Below are 22,128 nucleotides of genomic sequence, written 5' to 3' on the forward strand. Positions count from 1 at the left end.
TGCATTCAAGTACATATGCTTGTATATGCTTCTGTATAAGGGAAATGAATGACAGCAAAAATACAAGAGATGAGAAGGAGCAATTAGGATTATTTTGTTATTATAAGGTCCTCACACTATCCATGAAGTGGTATAATGTTATTTGAAAGTGGACTTGGATTAGCTGTAAATGTATATTGCAAACTCTAGAACAATCATTAAAAATGTAAAAAAAGAAGTATATTTGATATGCTAAGAAGAAGAGAAAATAGAATCATATAAAATGCTCCATTAGAACTACAAAGAGAAGAAAAAGAGTGAAAGACAAAAATAGGAACAAAGAACAAGGGCAATGAACAGAAAATGGTAACAAATATGGTAGATATTAATACAACTATATCAATAATCACTGTCTAAAGACACCAATCAGAAGATAGAGATTGTCAGAGTGGATCAAAAAACAAGACCCAACTGTATGTTGTCTATAAGAAACCCATTTTAAATATAAAGATACACATAGATTAAAAACAAAGGGGTGAGGGCCAGCCCGGGTATTCTAGTGGTTAAGTTCAGTGCACTCCACTTTGGTGGCCCAGGTTCAGTCCCCAGGCATGGACACACACCACTCAACAGTGGCCATGCTGTGGTGGCAACCCACATACAAAATAGAGAAATATTGGCACAGATGTTAGCTCAGGGTGAATCTCCCTCATTAAAAAAATTAAATAAATAAAAAATAAAGGGGTGAAGAAAGGTATACCATGCTAACATTAATTAAAAGAAAGAAGGAATAGCTATATTAATTTCAGACAGAGCACATTTCAGAGCAAGGAAAATTATGAGGACTAAAGAGGGGCATCACATAATGATAAAGGGATCAATTCTCCAGGAAGACATAACAATCCTTAATGTGTATGCGCCTGATAACAGAGAGTCAAAATGCTTGAGGCAAAAATTGATAGAACTGCAAGGAGACATAGATTAATTCACTATCCAGTTTGAAACTTCAACACCCCTCTATCAAAAATGGACAGATCTTGGGGCTTGCCCCGTGGCTGAGTGGTTAAGTTCGCGCGCTCCGCTGCAGGTGGCCCAGTGTTTCGTTGGTTCGAATCCTGGGCGCGGACATGGCACTGCTCATCAAACCACGCTGAGGCGGCGTCCCACATGCCACAACTAGAAGGACACACAACAAAGAATATACAACTATGTACTGGGGGGCTTTGGGGAGAAAAAGGAAAAAATAAAATCCTTAAAAAAAAAAAAAACCATCAGTTTAAAAAAAAAAAAAATGGACAGATCTTTCACGTAGAAAATCAGTAAGGACATAGTGAAACTCAACAATACCATCAATCAACTGGATATAATCCCCTTCTATATACTACTTCATCCAACAACAGCAGAATAACCTTTCTTCTCAAGCTCACATGGAACATTCACCAAGATAGACACATTCTGGGCCGTAAAACACACTTTAAAAAATTTAAAATAGAAATAACTCAATGTCTGCTCTCAGACCAAAGTAGAATTAAACTAGAAATCATTAACAGAAAAATAGTTGGAAAAATCCCCAAATACTTGAAGATTAAGCAATATACTTCCAGATAACACCTGGGTCAATGAATAAATCTCAAGAGAATTTTTAAAATATGTAGAACTAAATGAAAATATAACTTATCAAAATTTGTGGTATGCAGTGAAAGAAGTGCTTAGAGGGAAATTGATAGCATTGAATGCATACATTAGAAAAGAAGAAAGATCTAAAATTAATAATCTAAGCTTTCACCATTGGAAACTAACAGATGGTGTCTTTCAAGGAATTGGTCCGCAACAGCTAAGTTATCAAATTTGTTCGCATAGAGTTTTCATAGTACTCCTCTATTATCCTTTTAATGCCCGTGGGATCTGTAGTGGTATACCGTCTTTCTTTTCTGTTATTAGTAATTTGTGTCTTCTCTTTCTTTTTATTAATTAACCTGGCCGGAGGCTTAATGATTTTCTTGATCTTTTTAAAGAATCAGTTTTCGGTTTGGTCGATTTTCTCTATCAATTTCTAAGTCTTTGTTCACAGGTGACATGATCATCTATGTAGAAAATCTAACAGAATTGATGAAAAAAAAGCCCTCCCGGAATTAATAAGCAATTGCAGCAAGATTGCAGGATACAGAACTAATGTACAAAAGTCAATTGTCCTATATACCATAGATGAACAAATGGCATTTGAAATTAAAAACATAATACCATTTACATTAGCATCCCCCAAAATGAAATACTTAGAGGTAAAAATCTAACTAAATATGTATATGATCTATATGAAGAAAACTACAAAACTCTGATGAAAGAAATCAAAGAAAAACTAAATAAATTGAGAGATATTTCTGGTTCATGGATAGGAAGACTCAATATTGTCAAGATGTCAGTTCTTCCCATCTTACCGTAAATTAGAGAGCCCAGAAAGAGACTCATATGGATATATATGCAGATATAGTCAACTGCTCTTTGACAAATGAACAAAGACAAAACAATAAAGAAAAGACAGTCTTTTCAACAAACGGTTCTCGAACAACCAGACATCCACAAGCAAAAACATAAATCTAGACATAGACCTTACAACTTTCACAAATATTAGCTCAAAATGGATCACAGACCCAAATGTAAAACACAAAACTATAAAACTCCTAGAAAATAATGCAGGAGAAAATTTAAATGACATAGGTATGGTGATGATTTTTCAGATATGGCACCAAAGGCACAATCCATGAAAGAAAGAACTGATAAACTAGACTTCATTAAAATCAAAAACTTCTACTCTGCACAGGACGCTGTTAAGAGAATGAGAAGACAAGCCATGGACTGGGAGAAAATACTTGCAAAAGACATAAATGATAAAGAACTGTTATCCAAAGCATACAAAGAATTCAAAAACTCAATAGTAAGAAAATTAATAACTTGATTAAAAAATGAGCAAAAGGCCTGAACAGATACTTCACCAAAGAAAATATACAGATGGCAAATAAGCATATGAAAATATGTACAACATCTTATGCCTTAATAGGGAATGGCAAATTAAAACAACAATGAGATACAATGACATGCCTATTGGAATGGCCAAAATCCAAAAAGCTGACAACAGCAAATGCTGGTGAGGATATGGATCAACAGGAACTCTCATTCATTGCTGGTGGGAATGCAAAATGGTACAGCCACTTTGGAAGACAGTTTGGCAGTTTCTTATAAAACTATGCTTATTTTTACCATAGGATCCAGCAATTGTGCTACTTGCTATTTACCCAAATAAGTTGAAAACTCACGTCCACACAAAAAACTGCATACAAATGTTTATAGCAGCTTTATTTATAATTGCCAAAACTTGGAAACAATCAAGATGTCATTCAGTATGTGAATACATAAAAACTGTGGTATATCCATACAATGGAAAACTAGTCAATGCTAGAAAGAAGTGAACCATCAAGCCGTGAAAAGACATGAAAGAAACTTAAATGCATATTACTAAGTGAAAGATGCCAATCTGAAAAGGCTACAGGCTGTATGATTCCAACTATGTGACGTTATGGAAAAGGCACAGCTATGGAGGCAGTAGGATTAGTGGTTGCAAGAGGGGAGGGAGGAGGGAGGGATGAACAGGCCGCGCACAGGGCATTTTTAGGGCAGTGAAACTACTCTGTATGATACTATAATGGTGGAATCATGTCATTATATATTTGTCAAAACCCATAGAACGTACACCACCAATGTAGACTATGGACTTTGGTTGATGATGTGTCAGTGTAGGTTCATCCATTATAACAAATGTACCACTCTGGTGCAGGATGTTGAGAACGGGGGCGCTGTGCACGCGCAGGAGCAGGAGTTTTATGGGGAATCTCTGTATCTGCTACTCAATTTTTTTGTGAACCTAACACTGCTCTAAAAAATAAATTCTAATTTTTTTAGGCATATAATTAAAGCTAACTCTGTCAGACCCCGAGATGTAAATTTTATATAATAAAATGCGAATTTTCTCTTTTTGACTTGAAGCCTTGTCTGTTACTTTCTTCAGGAATGTCATCACAAATAGATTTGTCTGGGAGCTTGATGAGTAAGAAAAGCTATCTGAAAGTAGGCAAGGTTCCATTTGCATTTCACTTGTCTCCATGAATGTGTGCAAATTCTTCAACCTCTTCCTTCCCAAGAGGAAATTCAGACTTTTTAAAGATAAGCATCTGATTATCTATTTTCTTTAAAAATAGCATTTTAGATATTTCCTGTCCTTAAGATGTTGCTGTTGAGCAGATAACAACTTGAACCGTGCTATGTTAGAACGGATGCTGAAAACTAAATGAGCAAGGTTAGTGCTGACATCTACTGTTAGAACTTGAGGATGTGCCACTTTGTCACAAGCAGTTCCTTCCTAAGGAGACGGGCGTTGTGTAGCACTAGTTGCGGGTGCAGGGGGTCAGAGTGACTGGAGGAGAGAATCACCCAAAGCTCCATCATCCTGAAGAAGGGAGCAAGGGAATGACTTCGCGCTTCTTGAGATAAACATGTTGAAGAATCTGGAGCAGAAGATAAATTAATGTCAAGAGGTATTTCCGAATCCTCATCCGGGCGTCTTCCTAAGGCTCTGGCGTCTTTAATAAACCTCCCACTCTGTTTCTCTTGTAATGTTTCTGTCTCTGGCGCTTTAAAGAAAAGGCAGATGTGGCTACTGGGTTTCAGAGCTGTCTGTAGGGGAAGGAGAGAGAGAAAGAGAGGTTGGAAAGCTTCCCTGAACTCGGTCTTTCTCCTGCTCTCCGGCGTTGCTCTAGATTATAAATTGGCTATCTACCTTTTGTTTTAGTCATCTTTATCTTTGTCTGGAAATATTTTCCACTCCAACCTGGGAAATAGCTATGGAATTATGTCACTATGCCTATTTTAAAAGGTGCGTGTCATGTGAGGTCTCACACTCCATCACTCACAGTTACTTATGTGTCTCAGGAATAGCTATTACCTAAATGGGTGAGAAGAGACCCAGAATGCACTTTGTTCCAGTCCAAGAGCAACACGCCTATCCTCACGATGTGCAAAGGGAAACAGCTGTGTGTTGCAACTGTTGTTAGCCAAGGACTTACGTAAAAATTGAGAATGACGGTGTCAGTACCTGATGTCTGTTCAACAGTGTTGTTAATTCCGGGGGAAGGTTGGACAGGCCTGAGAGGATCGACAAGAGGACTCGGGAGCTGTTAATGCAGGTCATCGACCGCCCTGAAAATACAGCTCGTGGTTCTGTGGGGTCTTCTGGTGTTGCTCTCCAGTTCTTGTCCCTTGCTATTGTCCTTCCCTTCTCTGATGGATACCGACTCCCCAACAACAATAGGCTTGTTCCTCAGTACCGTGAAGGACTAACTATGCCCCCACGTGGAGAACACAAAGAAATCACCCACTTTGTTGCCCTCTTATTCACTTGATTTCTAGGCAAATAGGCTAATTTAACTGCCACTTTTTTTTTAGTTTTTCTATTTTTACAGTATGTTATTTGAATATTTAAGATGAGATTAATCTTAAGAAAAATTGCTGATGGTACCTGACATTCTTCATGGAAGATCTAAATATCTTAAAGGATTTGTGTGCTTTTGGGTAAAATCATAAAAATACTTCTTTTATTCATACAGATCTGATCTGAGCACTCTTTGTAAAACTGTTCTTATTCGGTAAGAACAGTTGGCATTTGGGAACCCACAATATGCTATAACACTCTATAAGAATCTGTTTCATAGACCCGTTTATGTTCATGGAAACAAAAAACTTTATGAAACATGACAGAAGAGGTGCGTTCAGTGAGCTAATCAGCTGTTTCTACTCCCGTGATGCTGTTAGAGGTGGTAGTCAGTGCAGGACAGCAGTTAAAAATCCCTGCTCTGGGGGCTGGCCCCGTGGCCGAGTGGTTGGGTTCTTGCGCTCTGCTGCAGGCGGCCCAGTGTTTCGTTGGTTCGAGTCCTGGGCGCGGACATGGCACTGCTCTTCGGGCCATGCTGGGGCGGTGTCCCACATGCTGCAGCTAGAGGGACCCACAATGAAGAATATGCAACTATGTACTGGGGGGCTTTGGTGAGAAAAAGGAAAAAAATAAAATCTTAAAAAAAAAAATCCCTGCTCTGTCAATCATGCAGTGTATGAATCTTTGGATAACTTACTTTGTGCTCAGTGACTCAATTTCCTCATCTGTAAGATGAGGCAATAAGTTAATATACATGTAAAACACTTAATGCTGTTCCTGGTGCTTTGCAAGTTCTCAACTAATATAAGCAGTCATTATTATTAAATGTAAAAAGTTGCTGGTCATATCCTATCTTAGAATAAAAGAAACATCCCAAGTGATTGGCTTGTCTTTCCCATGTAAATGTAAATTAAGTTCTGGGCTTAGAAAATATTTGATTGACTGATAGAATCTCTTTATTTAGAGGATATTAGTATTCCTCTAATTTTCTCTAGGGAAGATTTGTTTTTTTTGAGATTAGCCCTGAGCTAACTACTGTCAATCCTCCTCTTTTTTGCTGAGGAAGACTGGCCCTGAGCTAACATCCATGCCCATCTTCCTCTACTTTATACATGGGATGCCTACCACAACATGGCTTGCCAAGAGATGCCATGTCCGCACCCGGGATGTGAACCAGCGAACCCTGGGCCACCGAAGCAGAAAGTGCAATCTTAACCACTGCGCCACTGGGCCAGCCCCAGGGAAGATATTTTTAATATAATTTTGTTTTGTCAAAAAAAGATAGTTTTTTTTAACTTTGTCTCAATTCTGTTTTATTTTGGTGGTGGTTTGTTTTTGCTTTCTTCTAGTATTTCAGTCTATCTTGTGCTCCCATGTTCTCCTCATTTAAGGGCGCTTCCCGGGCCTCCATCTCCTGTTTTGACTGTTTGGGCTCCAACTTCCAGGATTTTAAGCAGGTTCCCTCGAGGCCTTACTGTGAAAAGAGATCCCAACAGGACAGCGAGCACGTGTGTTGCGGGTGTACAGAAAAGGAACACAGAATTGTTCGACCATCTGCAGTGGGCTCCTTCCTGGTGAGGGATGGAGAAAGGAAGAGGAGCGATGCCAATGACATTAGGTTGAGTACATGTGACCCCTCAGCATTATCTCCTTCTCCCAGACCCACCGCCTCTGTGAGTTGTGTCCACTAACCTGGTGTCTGCCTGGTACCCAGGATGAGCACCTACGTTTTCTGTTTCCTGTGTTTAAAAGACGTTTTAAAGGTATTCATTAGTCCTTTGTCTCTTCTGTATAGTATGAGTAAGTATATACTAACTAACTCTAGAAGAAATTTAGAAATACATGTGTGTTCACTCTATCCCCCCCACGCCAGTTATTAGGCATTCTTTGTCACCGCTGATATTTGTCACCACTGAAATTAAGAGCTAGCTTTCCTCTACTTCTCTGCCCAGATCACTGCTCTGGCCTTGTCTTTTCTGAGCTCTCCACTTTTCTACTACACATTGCTTTCTTCTTTCTTTCTTGTCTTCTTAACCAAAGCATCATCATATTGAGGGCACACTGAGTCACATGTGACATTTGTGTGGTAAAAGATCCCAATTAGATTGACTCAGCTGATGGTGGTTTGTTTCAGGCTTGATTCGACTTGGCATTGAAGTAAGCTTCATGCCCTTCAATTATGTGAAAAGAACAGATAAGATTAACTGGGAGGGGGGTTTCACGAGACTGCCGCCAGTCGTTGCCGTTGACCCTACTCCATATGGTGGGACTCCTACTGTCCTGAGTGGCTCAGAAAAATGCCCAGCGCAATTTACTACACTAAAGTGCCCTCTACAGTTCTGGTACACCTATATTTTTCAGCTAGTAATAGGCCCAAATTTTTCCTTAGTTTTAAAACACACCTCCGATACGCATACTTAGCTTGAAACCAAATATTCGTTTGGAACCCAAGAGATCCCACTGTTTCATTGTCCATCCCAAATGAGATGGTTTGCAGTGCTTTCTTGGTCAAATTTTTCCCTGAAATGGTCTGTTCCAAAAGCCCAAGTCATATTTCATCAATGGCAAGCATTTCTTCAGAAATTGCTGCTACTCTAAATACCAAAGACCTTAAAATAGCTTTTGAACTGGCATTTTTACATCTCGCAGTTTGTTGTGATGAAATCACTGATCCCACAGAAACAAATACTTAGCTGAAGATGTTTATGGTAGTGCTATTTATAATAGTGAGTTATTTAAAACAGTCTGTCAAATGTGGAATAATGGTTACATGCTCCTGATACCTCTATACAAAGGAATTCCATGCCACCATTAAAAATGATGTTGTAAAAGAATATTTATTGACATGGGAAAATATCTTATAAACTGTTTAGTGCAAGAATTGATGTAAAGGAATTTACATGGAGTATATACAGTATGTTCCCATCTTTGGAAAATATGTACATAAATGCATAGAAAAATTCTGAAAAGCTTTCAGACAAAATGCCAATAGTGGCTAAACCTTGGGTGGTGGAATTATAAGAATTTTAATTTTCTTCTATTTCTTAATTTGTATTTATTTTACAATGAACACATGATAATTATGTATTTTTTAAAAGACTTCCCCAAAAAATCACTGCTTCTTGTGAGAACCACCAATAGATGTCGTTTCAGTTCTTCTGCCATGAGAAATGTATAAGGTATTGTGGGAACTACATGGGAAATGAAACTATGTGGGAAATGAAAGAAGTGTACATGAAGGTCATTCAGAGGGTTTTGATGTATAAAACACCAGCATAACCTTGTTACACACAGGTTTGATCTTATTAAACAAATTTATCCAGGTGGTTTCATATTTTGCAAGATATTTTTCTATTGACAGAGCTTTACTCATCCGTATTTAATGGCTCTCTGTAATTTGCATAAGCACTACAACCTTCTGCTACACAGTTCTTCAACCCATAAAAACACTTGAAGCTGCAATAATTTTGTTCTCAAGGAAGATGACACAGGATTTTTGGTCAGGTTCTTCCAGACAGCATGGCAGTTAAAGAGGCTTTGCCTGCTCTGAGCGTGTATAGAAATTAGGAGGCAAACACCAGATGATGAAGGAAGTGCGAATGTAGCTGAACCGGGAAGGGTCATTACAGTCTCCAACTGCAGATGTGAGTAAGTGTCTCGTGTCCTGTCCTACTCTTGGCCTGTGGGCAACAGAACCCCAAAGATCCAGGTGCAAGTCAAGCCACATGAACGTAAAGCATATAAATAAAAATCTGAAATCCCTCCATAGGTTGTTACATATTAAGCCAATCATTTATACAGAGGGCATTGAATTAAACAAGAAGCATACTCTTTTTATCTAAAGCAAACAAACAAGGAAGAAAACATCAACTCCCTGGTGATTTATTTTCTCACCATAGCATTTCAGTTTCTGATGGATTTTGGTACACATCTTGCATGTTCATCTCCGTAGGAATTTCCCTTAAAGGTACCAAAAGAATTGATGCTGCCGATGGACTATGAGGAGAAGAGCTGAGAGTCATTTACAGAATTGCTGTGAGTCCAAGACAGAGGATGGAAAAACCCAAGCCTCTATAGATGTTTTCCAGAGTTTTTAGAGTTTAAGATTCTCTTGTTTAATTCCCAAAGCAGCAATTCCTAGCAGCATAGGATCCCTGAAATATTTAGAGGAAATGATTCCGAAGCAGAAAGGAATAAATCATCCAAGAAATAATCAGAATTAAGCCTCATGTCAGTAGGTGGCATGCGTACACTCGTCTATTCAACAAACATTTATTGAGCACATGCTTAATAAATCACGGGGCCCAAAGATGATTTCCGATGTGCATATGTGACCCGAGACTATTCATTCAGTGGACGTCCTTGGTCATAGGCACTCTGCATGCAAAGTCCAGTTTGAATGAACATCAAGGGCAGCAGTGAGAAAAGAAGGGGCAAGGATGCAACATACAGTGTGTCTGTGTGTATTTGTGTGTGTGTGTGTCTAAAATGGAGGGAGAGCCAGCAAAATTTAGCTTTCCCTTCTTTCCAGGTATCTTTGCCTTGGGAGCTGGGAAAACACTGAAGTATCTCCTTGTCCTTGTCAGCTCTCTTTCTCAAATAAACTCTGGGGCCTAGGATGATTTCTAGGTTTATTCAAAGCTTCCAATTATTGGGGTTATTATTATTTTAGACTTCCTGCCCTGTTCATGAACTGGAGGTAAACTTGCAGTGTAAGTATTTTCTGGAACTAAAAGAATGACAAATTCCTCGATAAAGAGAGGCTCAAAATGCTTTTGCTTTTGTTTGGGTCAGATTTCTTTGCATTACATCATATTGAAAAATATTCCGAATGAGTTATACAAGGAAAAAATTATCTGGAAAAACACAGAGGAAGTTTAATCATTGAAATGGCACTTTCACATTAACTTCATAAAAGGAATCATTAGGTCAATGTGGTTTTATGTGGATTAAATTGTGCTAAATAAAGCACCACGGGGTAAAAAAAAAAAAAAAAAAAAGCCCAAACAAAGGAGGAATGGGTCAAGAAGAAGTTAATTAAGTAATTTATTTACGGCTCAACAATACACCAGACAGTAATCCAAGATTCTTTTGTTACAGATGGTATTTTTCACTGCTTCCCTTGCCTCCTGGTACTTTGTATTTCACATGATTTTAAAAGCAATCCATTCCCAGAGGGTCCAAACGTACAGTCATTTTGGTCTCGCTAATCCACGTGTGCACACGTGTTCCTGCACATCTTCCCTACGTAATAATCACAGATGAGCCAGAGGGAGCTGGACTCAGCATATTCTTCAAGTGCTGTCTGGACAGTGTTGTAAAAATGATGTGCACTGTTGTTTTTTTCACCCATTCTCAGGACTGAGAGTTGTGGAAATTACTATTTCTGAGGACAACATCTGTTCTCATTAAAGAGAAGTAAAATGTTCTTAAGACTCAGCTAGGTGTTTCATTAAAGGTGATCTATGCCATAAGGTATGAGGTGTATCATTTACTCACCTTGAGATGTTACTATGGATGTGCCTTTGTGTAACGTCTGATGGATATAATACAGCGCACTAAAACAGGATCCTTCAATTTAAGAGCTATGTCACTGTGAGTTTGGGAAAGTTACATTTCTCAGGAAGTGTTTAGCTTCAAAGGCTTTCTCTCCCCTTTTAAAATGTGGTAGTATATCTTAAATAGATATACATGTATATGTGTGTGTGTGTGCCTAGATATATAACAGGCGCATAGAATAAAACAAGATAGGTATTATGAATACTTGGAAGTCATGCCACAATAGGAAGTTAAATTGCCTCTGGCAGTTACATTTTAAATCCACACGTTACCGAGATGTGCAGTCAGTCCCCTGAAAGAAAAAGTGTGTCATCCAGGCTGTGGCATGTGGGCCATGAGAAGACTTCCAATCACATGATGTGTAAATAACCAGGGGCCCCCCTTCTGAGCTCTGAAATCTTCAGCACGTCAGTACTCAGGCCCAGCCTCCCACAGGCTGCTCCCAGCCAATGAGTGAGTGTGGCAGGAATGCTAAGGCAGATCCATTCCTGGGAGGCGGAATTCCTACAGCCCACTTTGTCTCCAGCCACCCTCCTCCCATCCCACCCCTGCCCCCAGTAGCCTTGATGAACCTTCTTAGACTGTGTGGCCATCTAGGACACTTCCACTTTCTCTCCTCTCCCTTTCTCCTTCACTTGGGATCAGACTTGCATCATAGTCTCATGGCCTTCCCAGCCTTCTCCGGCTCCCTACCCCCAAAAAATCCATGCATGTTTAATGCCATCTTGACATCTGCTTCCTGGACTAACATACGTCCAAATGAAACCTGATTAATTAGTGTATTAATACATCTCAGGAAAAAATGTTACTCTCAGAAAGACGTTGGTCAGCTCAGAGAGCTCTGTAGAAGGTGCCAAAGAAAAGTGGAATGTCTCAGCTCATGCTCCTCTGACCAGAGCAGAGGACGGGAACACTCCAGCACAAAGACTGTCTTCATTGTGGAATGGGTATGTCTGGTGCCATTAAGTATTCTGTTCATCTGACTAACACACTTGGCTCTGAGATCTTGCTACTCATCCCATGTTCAGTTGCTATTTAACTTCCCAGTAGGTCTCTCTTTAGGGAGAAGATGTGTGCAAGAACCTGGGTCCACAAGGGAATTCTTGGAGATTTTGACAACTGCATACTGGAGACTCAGAACTGTGACTGCTGACTGGACCATCCACCGCCAAGAGCAGTAGCACTGGATACTTGAGTAGGGGTAGAGGGCAGCCTGGTTTCTGCAGGGGTGATTGGGCAGGCTCTGCGGAGGAAACCGTGATGGTGTCTGGCATGTATTCAGCAAGCAGTAAATGTTGGCAGTCATTCTTGTTATTGAGTTGTGGGTAAATTGTCATCTAGAGAGAGAAACTTTAAGATTTCTTCTAAACGTTAGTTTCTTAGCTTCCTAGGGTTGCCATAAAAATGTAACACAAACTGAGTGGCTAAAAATAATAGAAATTTGATTCACAGTGCTGGAGGTTAGAAGTCTAAATCAAGGTGTTGGAAGAGTTGGTTCCTTCTGAGGGTTCTGAGAGAGAATCTGTTCCATGCCTCTCTCCTAGTTTCTGGTGATAGTGTCGGCATTCCTGGGCTTGTAGATGCATCATTTCAATCTCTGCTCCCATCTTCGTACAGCATTCTCCCTGTGCATCTCTCTGTCTTCGCATGGCCATCTCCTTATAAGGATGCCAGTCATGTCGGATTAGGGCCCTCCCATTCCAGTGTGACTTCATCTTGACTTATTACAGCTGAAACTGCCCTATTTCCAAATAAAGTCACATTCTGAGGTACTAGGGGTTAGGATGTCAACATATCTTTGGGGGACACGATTCAACCCATAGCAATCAGATTTGATGATTCTGTAAAATTCCCCAAGAGCATAATTCCATAATGGATGATAAATATAAATTAGGACGTAATTAGAGATGTGACTGACTTTATAGTTGATGTTTCTTCAAACTGGCTTAAAGAGGGGGTGGTGTGTAGAAGAGAGAAAGAGGGGCCTCTTGTAGGAATGGATTCTAGAGAAGGAAGGGGGCCCAGAGAGCAGGTGGCTAATTTCTACATAACAAAGGATTTCCTTTGCTGCCCTTGAGCTCTTGACAGATTTAGGCTAAGGGCTGTGCCCTGAGTAGTTCTCTCACCCCACACCTCTGACCAATTAGATACGCACGCTTTGTCCAACAGTCCAGTCTCCACACATTTCCTTCTAATTCCTTTGCCTCATACCCTTTGTCCCTCTGGGAGGCTAATGCAAAAAATATATCTACTGTTCTGCAATGTTTAAATGATGAAAAAGCACTTCTAGTTGCCACATTGAAGTCTCCTTGCAATGTTAGATTGCTTGCTCTATTTTAGCCTATTAACTATGGGCAAAATAGATTAACTATGTTTTACTTCTCTACATTAGGACGTTAACATCTGACTCTCAGATAATCATTTAAATGTGTGCCACTGGAAATACGATTCATAATTACCTCAGTATTTACATTCCTCAGGGTTGAAGCATAGCAATTTGAACAGATGCTGTTTAAGAATTAATATGGATAGATGGAAATGACAGAGAATTCTACAAAGGCCCAGTGGTTTGGGGAGCTATTCTCCAGCAATTCCTTGTGTTTGATTTAAAAAAAAACAAAACAAGGTAGTGTTGGTGCTCTTAGGCTACTCTGCATTTATGGAATTTTCCAGTGGGGTGTATGTATTCAGGTCACGTACACAGTGAGATTTCCTGCAGTGACAGTACAGATAAAAAGGCTGTGCAACTTGGTGATAATTGTGCTCCATTTAGGCAAACCGTCAGCTGGTGCATTTTTACATTGTCTCAGAAGCACAAGAAATGCTTTTGTGTGCCTATCTTAAATATGAATTCATTAGCACCCAAAGAACAATAGGATGTGTTTTGAAATGCATTTTAATGAGAAATAAGCATTGACAGGGCTTCAGAGTTCATGTTTCTATATCAATTTAAAGCCATTAATTAATCAGTGGTTATTTCCTCAGTAAAATTTAGAAGTAAATAAAACTTTTCCTCCCATTTTCTAGGAGTGGCTTCCCCGAAGCCTGTAACATATTTTGGCTATCCATCATCCCTACCTATTATTATTATTATTGGATTAGAGAAGAAGGTTTCGTGTCTCCTAACCATAGAAGGAGGGGATGGGGGAGAAAAGGAATATTAAAGTAATCTATGTTTTTTTAGTTCAAGGTGTGACCTAGAGTCAAGATGAAAGATTGTGTACTGTCCATGAAATATCTGTGGTTCTCACCACTCCTAGTTACTAAGCATCAATGTCCCCTAACACTTTGAGGTATATCTGTTAGACTTTCAAGTCTTTCTAGAAGATAATCTCCGTGGTGTGTAGTACCATGCTGGTGAAGTGTTGGTTTTTGACTCACTGCATATCAGCAAAGATGCCTTGAGGATTACTCAAAGATGTGGAAACTACTACAAGTATAGTTGGACTGGTGCAGCAACAAGTCAGCCATTGCAAGGAAAAGATGGGTGCAGCACGGAGGCTATGAAAGTTTAAGATGTTTCTTGTCATAAACAAGACAGAAAAGGCCTAACATAATTGAAAGTGTTTAACATTAATTTCCAAAGAATTTAGTCATAAGCTAGACTACCCCCTGGAAAGAGGCTTTTGCAAATAAAATCATTATTAAAATATTGTGTAAATTCCCAAAGTTGAAATAAATATAAGGGGAATTACCTTTTATACGTAGGTTCTCTTAGGAAAGAGAAAGACTCTCATCTCTCTCCTCTCAGTACCTCATGGCGTGTTTAGCTCTCTCTTCACATCTACATTATCCCTGGCTCTCTAGTGTCTAAAATGGTAGCCACTAAGCACGTGTGACTATTTATACCTAGATGTAAATTAATTAAAATTAAATAAAATTTAAAATCCATTGCCTCAGTCACACCTACCACATTACAAGTGCTCAATAGCCATATGTGACTTATGTGACTAGTGGTTACTCTGTTGGGCAACACCAATTATATCATCATTTCCATCATTGAAGAATTACTTGCCCTTCACTCTCTAGCCATTTCTCAACAATCTGGATGATAGGCAGCATCTATCACTCTGCTTTTCTATTAATATCCACTTTACTGATTATAAAACTGAGACTCAGAGAAGCAAAGATTCATGTTCAGTTTCACATAATTAATAAGCAGCAGAACACTCAATCCCAGCTCAATTGTCTCCAAATGAGTTCTTTTGTTTTTCACCATCATATCACTTCTACTCTGAGTCGGTAATAAGTTTTCTTTTCCATATTGGAAATAAAGAATAAATAGTCAAAAATACCACCATTTAAAATAAACACTCCAAAATCAGAGTTAAATATTTGGTTTAACTAATCAGAGAGAAATCTGTGTCATCAGTCAAGTTATCAGTATATTGAAAGCCTCAGTGTAGTGCTCAAGATAGCCATTGCCTTTTCAACCTTGTAATTTCTTTTGATCTGATGGTCGAAAAATGCAATTTTTGCTTGTTTTAATTTTCTCCATAGAATATTCAGTATGATGAAATGAGTAGAAGATTAAGAGATAAGAGACCTGGGACATAGCCCAGGCGGTGCAACTAACTAACTGGATGTGACTGAAAAAGTCAGTTCCATTCTGAGTCCGCTGCCTTAGCCATTAAAGGACAATTTAGATGAGTTTCTATATTCAGGGTTGATAGTTGCTTGATATGCTCCAGTGTGGCCACACTGTTTATTAAATTATTGAAATAGCGCCATACAGTTGGTAAACAGCACCCCCTCCCCAGCCCCCTGGATCTTCCCCGGGGATCTTCCCATCTTCCCATGATATAAAAACTGAAGGGTTAATGCCAGGACAATACGGGCCTCCCAGGACCGTGCTCCAGCCCACAGCTGGCATTCATTCTGAATGTCAGTTTTCATGTTGTAATGGTTATTAAATATTTTGTATATATATATATACATCCTGCATGCATCCAAATATATGTGCACAATATTCCCATTTATCCTGTGTATAGGTCGTCTGTTTGGTTTAGCTTAAGTTTGAAATCTAGACTCGAAGTTGGTAAATTATTCAAGATGTCTATCAGGCTTTCAGCAAATGAGTCAAAAACCGTCATCCCTCCGAGGAACAGGAAGGCAGGAAAACGAGGACAGGGCTGCAGTGGTCGCATTCTGGTTTGCTCTCCATATGTCGATATAGCTATAAGTTCTGGGAGCAAATTCTTGTTGTCTGAATCATTCTACATCAATAGTCAGCTCGGCCTCTTGAAAGTATTTAGATAATGGATCACCCCCCTAAAAAACTAGAAAAAAGAGCTTAAATTATCATCTTTGACATTTAATACATTTCAAGATCATTGAACCAGATTCTCTTCCTATGATTCACTTTATACTTCCTGAACCAACATTAATTTACCTCTTAAGACACCTGACAACTTCGGGGAAAGAAGTATAGAGCATCTAATAACTTATTCATAAGGTTCCAGTCACTGCTGATTTTAAAAGACATATCTGTTAACTTCTCATTCAAAGGTCCCCCTCTCCGCCCTCCCTTAAAAGTTAAAAATGCAATTTCTACAGGACTAAGAAGGAGCAATTTTTAGATTATGTTTCAATCTAAATTCTCAAGTTCAGAACTTGTGCTATTAGTCTTCCAAATACTACTTTTGCTAAATAATTAAGGGTTCTTTCAATCTTTCTGTGCAGACACAGTCTCAGCTTATCTGCTAGTTTTCCTCACAGTAGCAAGATGGCTGCAGAAGCTCTTGGCATCACATCTTCACAAACCAATATGAAGAGATAAGTAACATTTCTCAGAAGTCATCCCAGAAGGCTTATTCCACATCTCGTTGTCCAGTATTGGGTCTTTCCTAAGACAGTTATTGAAAGAGAAGAAGGGATCTCCATGACTGGCTAAGATGAACCAAGATCTAAGGCTAGGGCCAAACTGCTCGCAGCGTTCATGGAGGATTGGGTTCTGTTAGTGAGGAAGAAGATATGGGTGTTGTTGGGTAGGCAATTGTTAGCATCTGCCACACAGAATGGCCTTGTGGGATACACATTATTATTTCCCCCAATTTGTAGTTGAGTAGACTGTAATTTGACATGGTAAACAAGGTGCCCAAGGATGAGAATTGGTCAGTGGTAGGGCTGTGATTTGAACCAAAGTCTGTCTGGCACTAACGCAGGTATAACTGACAACTATGCTCTACTCTCTCTTGGCCACACACTACGTTCACTCAAGATTTTGGCTTCTATCTCTTCACTGCCATCGTTCTCAACATCCTGGGGGATTTTGATATTTGTGTGGGTGACTCATAGAATCCTAACCCTAACATTTCCTGACACAACTTCAGTGGCCTTTGATTCCACTTCACTGTAGCCTCTCACTCCCTTGGCTGTACCTCTGATAACTATTCCAGTGTTGAATCTTAAGTGCTAATGTTTCATGCTCTGACACAACCTGCATCCTTCCTGCCTTTCCTTATTCTTACTCCTTCCTATTTCTCCTTCTTTACTCCCACTATGCCTGTTCTGTAAGCTCCGGGAGTCCTCCAACCTCCCTTCCATCTGGAATGTCTATTAGAATTTATGAACTTTCAGGCATCTCAAAGCCCCAGTCAAACCCTCTTGATGGGGTTCAGGACTCACTACCCCAAAATATGGCACCTTGGGATAGTGAATATTCTAAGCTGAAGGAGTTTGAGAAAGTGGCAGAAGCAGGAAGTTCGCTCTGACCTTCTCCCCTGAAATAGGTCATAAAACCCTCATGTGAGAGGTGCCCTTCTGTACCCAGAGGAAAGAGCATGCTTGTCTCAGAAGACAAAGGGACCCGGAGAAGAATCCTAGCAAACAGGCCTTGCTAAGTTCCCCCAGTTTACAATTCTTACCCTATTCTTTGACCTGTCAGATCTCCCAATGACTGTCCACTCTTCATCAGACCGAGCACAACAATACTTGAGTCTAACTGTTTCTTCAGGTCTCTATTTCCTTAAGAAGGCTTCACGTCACATAAAACTTACACTAAATAAATGTGTATGCTTTTCTCCTTATAATCTGTCTTTGTCAGTTTAATTTTCAGACCCAGCCAGGGACCTAAGACGATCAAGAAAAACGTTCTTCTCCCCTATGCTCTCATCTAGAAGAGAAGGAAATGGAGGCTCAGAATGCTGATCTGAGTTGCCTGAGATCCCACTGCTAGAAATTGCAGCGAGAGACTGGGACGCTGGTCCCCTCTGGTTCCAAGTCCAGGCCAGTGTTTTATTTTGTTTTTTTCCCCCACTCTATCCCTTTAGGTTGAGTCTTTCCTTCTGGTAAGGATTTAAAAATACACTAGATTTAAACAATATTTTAGGATATTAGCCATTTGTACTAAAGTATAATATACTTTATATTTTAAAAAGATTTTACAGCATGCTTTGCTAAGGTCAGGAAAAGGATGTAGTGATGAGATGCCCCAAAGATAAAAACCCTTTTTGCAGATTTCCTCGCTGATGGGAAGTCAGTAAGTGAACAGTCAGAGACAGGCAAGTACTCACACTTGGGGAATTTCAGGCGGATAGTCACAAGATAGATGAAGTTCTCGAACGTTCTCTTCAAAATAGATGTTGTCATGAATTGAATTGTGTTAAGATAAAGACAAAGGCTCAGGAACAAAGTGGTGTTGCATTTTCCTTTGTAGCTGACCTCTGGAAGGCATAGCTTAGATTCCTACTTTGAAATTAAAAAAAAAAAAGACCCAGCATAAAGTGTAATATGAAAATACTCAGTGCTACTCTATTTCCTGGAAAACAGGATTTCCTGGGAGTATGAATGCTTAATTTCATTGATCTGAAATGACAGATTTAGGTAATCTGGAGATGTTGTTGTCAGTGCCGTGGTGCCAATTCCAACTCCTAGTGACCCTGTGTACAGCAGAGCTTTCAGCATTACAGCAACATGCAACTGCCACAGTATGACAACTGACAGACAAGTGGTGTGTAGTGTGGTTCCCTGACGCGGAGACCAATCTGGGCCAGCGGTGGTGAGAGCGCCGGATCTTAACCACTAGACCGCTGGGGCTGACCAGTCTGGTGATGAGACCTTAGTATTTCCAAACACATACAAACGTTGCTCTTTCTTAATGCACTAGATGGGTCTTAGTTGTTTACTGGCTTGATCAGAGTCGTATTGGCTCACACAATAATACCACTTACACTGAAATTGGCTTCAAGAAAACACAAAAGTGTTGATCAACAAATGAGCGATAAGATATTGAGGGTCACAAAGAATTCCCTACTTTGGCTTAATTTGTATTGACTATGACTCATCTTCTGAAACAGACTTTATCTGTGTAATCGATAGTCTTCCAGTTTGGGGTGAGGTGATAGGATAAGGATTTTGGAAGATGTTTTTGACTGTAAGAAACTTCGTAAGTACCCATCACAGTTCTCAGTTAGGCTAGGAACAGAGAGTATCCTGATCATTTAAAGTATTTGTTTAAATTTTATATAATTACTGTGGCCTGAGAACAGATCTCCAGGCCAGCTTCAGTACCGTCCCCAGCCCCGCCCCGCTGGGGAAAAGAGAGAAAGAAGAAAGGAGACAAAGAAGGAGGAGGGTACAAAAATTCTGTGTTTAATTGCGGCTGTAAATGCCAGCAGATGACTCAAGATCTGACGGAAGTTTTCGCTGTGAATCACAGGGAGGAATGTGGAGAAACTATTTTCAAGACTTCCACATCCTTGGAAGATTTTCCTCAGTGGTAAGCATGCCAACAGTGGCCATCAGTCTTAGATCAAAAATATATGCTGTCTGGCACACTGGTCCTTGGTCACTTCCAATCTCTTTGGAGTCTGGGGCTATTTTAGTTGTGCCTTTTGGTTGTGTGGGTATCACAGACACATTTCACTGCTGCTCTGTTCCGGAACTGGTCTATCTTTTGGCCACATATCTTGCAAACAATTCATGGAGGAGACAGAGGAATGGACCTCAAAATTCTGGAAATAAGGAAAGTAAGATTGTTTCTTGAAAATTAAACTAAGAAATAAGTCCATCATAATTTGGAGAAAAGAGAGAGGTATAAAGTCCCACCAAAATCATGGGCAAATCTGAGTTTTGTGTATCTAAGCAATGGCAAGAAGTGGATTTATCCAGTCTACCTGGCCAGTGTATTTATATGATAGAGATGGACATGGTGGGCTGTCAGTGTCAATGCTTGTTGCATATTCTGTTTGCTTAACTAATTCCCCTTGTTCCATTTCCAGTTCCCCAAAGTAAAATTCTCATGTATTTTGCACTGGTAAGACTGACTTGAATGTGGGGGTCTCCTTGACAATTATATTTCTCTTTAAAATTTAATAGATTGGCATCCTGTGTTTCTACCTTATGATCTTTTTAGTTTTGTTAGCATAAGGTACATCTCTAAATCCAAAGAACTCTGGGTTACTGATGAGTTTCAGAGACCACAGATCTGAGATCATTTCCTAGAAAGTGGTAGCTTCCTTCCCTGAGATGGTCTCCTTGTGAGGACCTGTCTGGGCTGCTAGCCAGCCCCCTCTAGGCAACGCCCCACCTGTCTCTTGAGTGCGCCTGCTTCACTGTCTGTCAACCAGCCTCAGGAGAGATGCCATCGCTACCATGTTCTTTTCCTCAGGGAGTCCTTCAAACACTTCGTTTGGCAGTCATTCCTCTTCCGGTAAGGCCTTGTGGTGCTCAGCTCCACAGTTGGATGATTTGGCCCCACCTACAATGGAAGAAGGAATATAAGTAAATCAGAGAGAGAAGAAAAAGCAATCACTCAACCCAATGGAAAATCCATTGCTCTGGTGATGTATAGGATTAAATGATTGTAACACTTTTTCCTGGGAGTTTCGTGTGCATGGATCAAAAGTAGACTCTCCTTCCTTTATAGAATGCTTTATTTCAAAGAACTCATCAACCTCAAGATTTCTCACTTAACCCTCAGGCTTTCTTGCCTAATCCGATTCCATAGCTGTCACGTCAAATTCATCTTTAGTGCTAGGAAATTCAACTATGCAGTGCACTTTTTCTCAAGAGAAAATTGTAACAGGGAGCTTTATGGATTGTCTTTATTTTATTAGATTTGTCATCCAAATTTAACTTTTTGTTCATGACCAGAAAATGTTTCAAAATATAAAATGCTCAAATTAGTGTCAACTTTTCAAATGTGAAGTCAATATAAGTTTCATACCACTTGGTAACTTGTGTTAGTGTTGACTTAATAATCCACGAGACTTAGAAAAGCAATATGCTTATTTAAGATAAAAGTAGATATATATATATATATTTGTGTGTGTGAGGAAGATTGGCCCTGAGCTAGATCTGTTACCACTCTTCCTCTTTTTGCTTGAGAAAGATTGTCTCTGAACTAACATCTGTGCCAATCCTCTATTTTGTGTGGGATGCCACCACAGTGTGGCTTGACGAGCGGTGCTAGGTCCACACCTGGGATCCGAACCTGCAAATCCCAAGTCACCAAAGCAGAGCACATGAACTTAACCACTATGCCACCGGGTTGGCCCCAAAAGTATATTTTCAAAATAAAGAGGCCTAGGCGTGTATGTCACTCTGCGCATAGCTCCCCTGTGGATCACACTCTTCAGTTTCAATATTTCAGAGCCTCTCCTGGTTACCAATCATTAACTGTTGTCCTTTTAGCTACCAAGAAGGCTGTGTTATATCACAGATTATCCCTGACTACTGAAATGATTAATTTGGGGGTGGGAGGTGGGGAAGATTTAAAAAAATATAAACTCTACTGAATTCGAGTAAAGTTACTTTGTAACCGTTCAAGTTGTCATAAACCAACTAAATCTAGGCAAATTCATTTAATAATCAGAGAAAAGAAATAGTGACTAAATCAACGGAACTCAAGCAGCGCTTCAGATCGTCTGCCACACAGCCAGCATTGTGGGATATACTGAGGAGTTTCAAGCATTTTACAGGAAAGGGGCTCATAGAAAAGATGGGACAACTAGGGGCACCGTCAGCTCTAGGTGCAATTGTAGTCTGCTTATCATTGCAATTCATATTTTTGTGCATTTCTTTCCTCTAGAGATGGTGAGTGTCATAGGCAGTAGCAGCTGAATTCATTTATGTTTCTACATTCTCAGCTCCCCTCCACCCTAGCTATC

The 22,128-nt window shown here is 39.7% G+C and overlaps 1 long non-coding RNA gene across 1 annotated transcript in view; it reads left to right on the forward strand.

Moving 5' to 3' along the window:
* The first annotated feature begins 4,346 nt into the window (after window positions 1-4,346).
* LOC138924798 (uncharacterized) overlaps window positions 4,347-22,128 on the forward strand; it is a 29,784-nt gene continuing 12,002 nt past the window's right edge. Inside the window, exons 1-3 of the long non-coding RNA XR_011440060.1 lie at window positions 4,347-4,565; window positions 6,850-7,076; window positions 18,063-18,244. This is a non-coding gene — a long non-coding RNA (uncharacterized lncRNA). The remainder of the gene's footprint in view (window positions 4,566-6,849; window positions 7,077-18,062; window positions 18,245-22,128) is intronic.

This window comes from Equus caballus, chromosome 6 (assembly GCF_041296265.1).
Source record: "Equus caballus isolate H_3958 breed thoroughbred chromosome 6, TB-T2T, whole genome shotgun sequence".
Classification (NCBI taxonomy): Eukaryota; Metazoa; Chordata; class Mammalia; order Perissodactyla; family Equidae; genus Equus; species Equus caballus.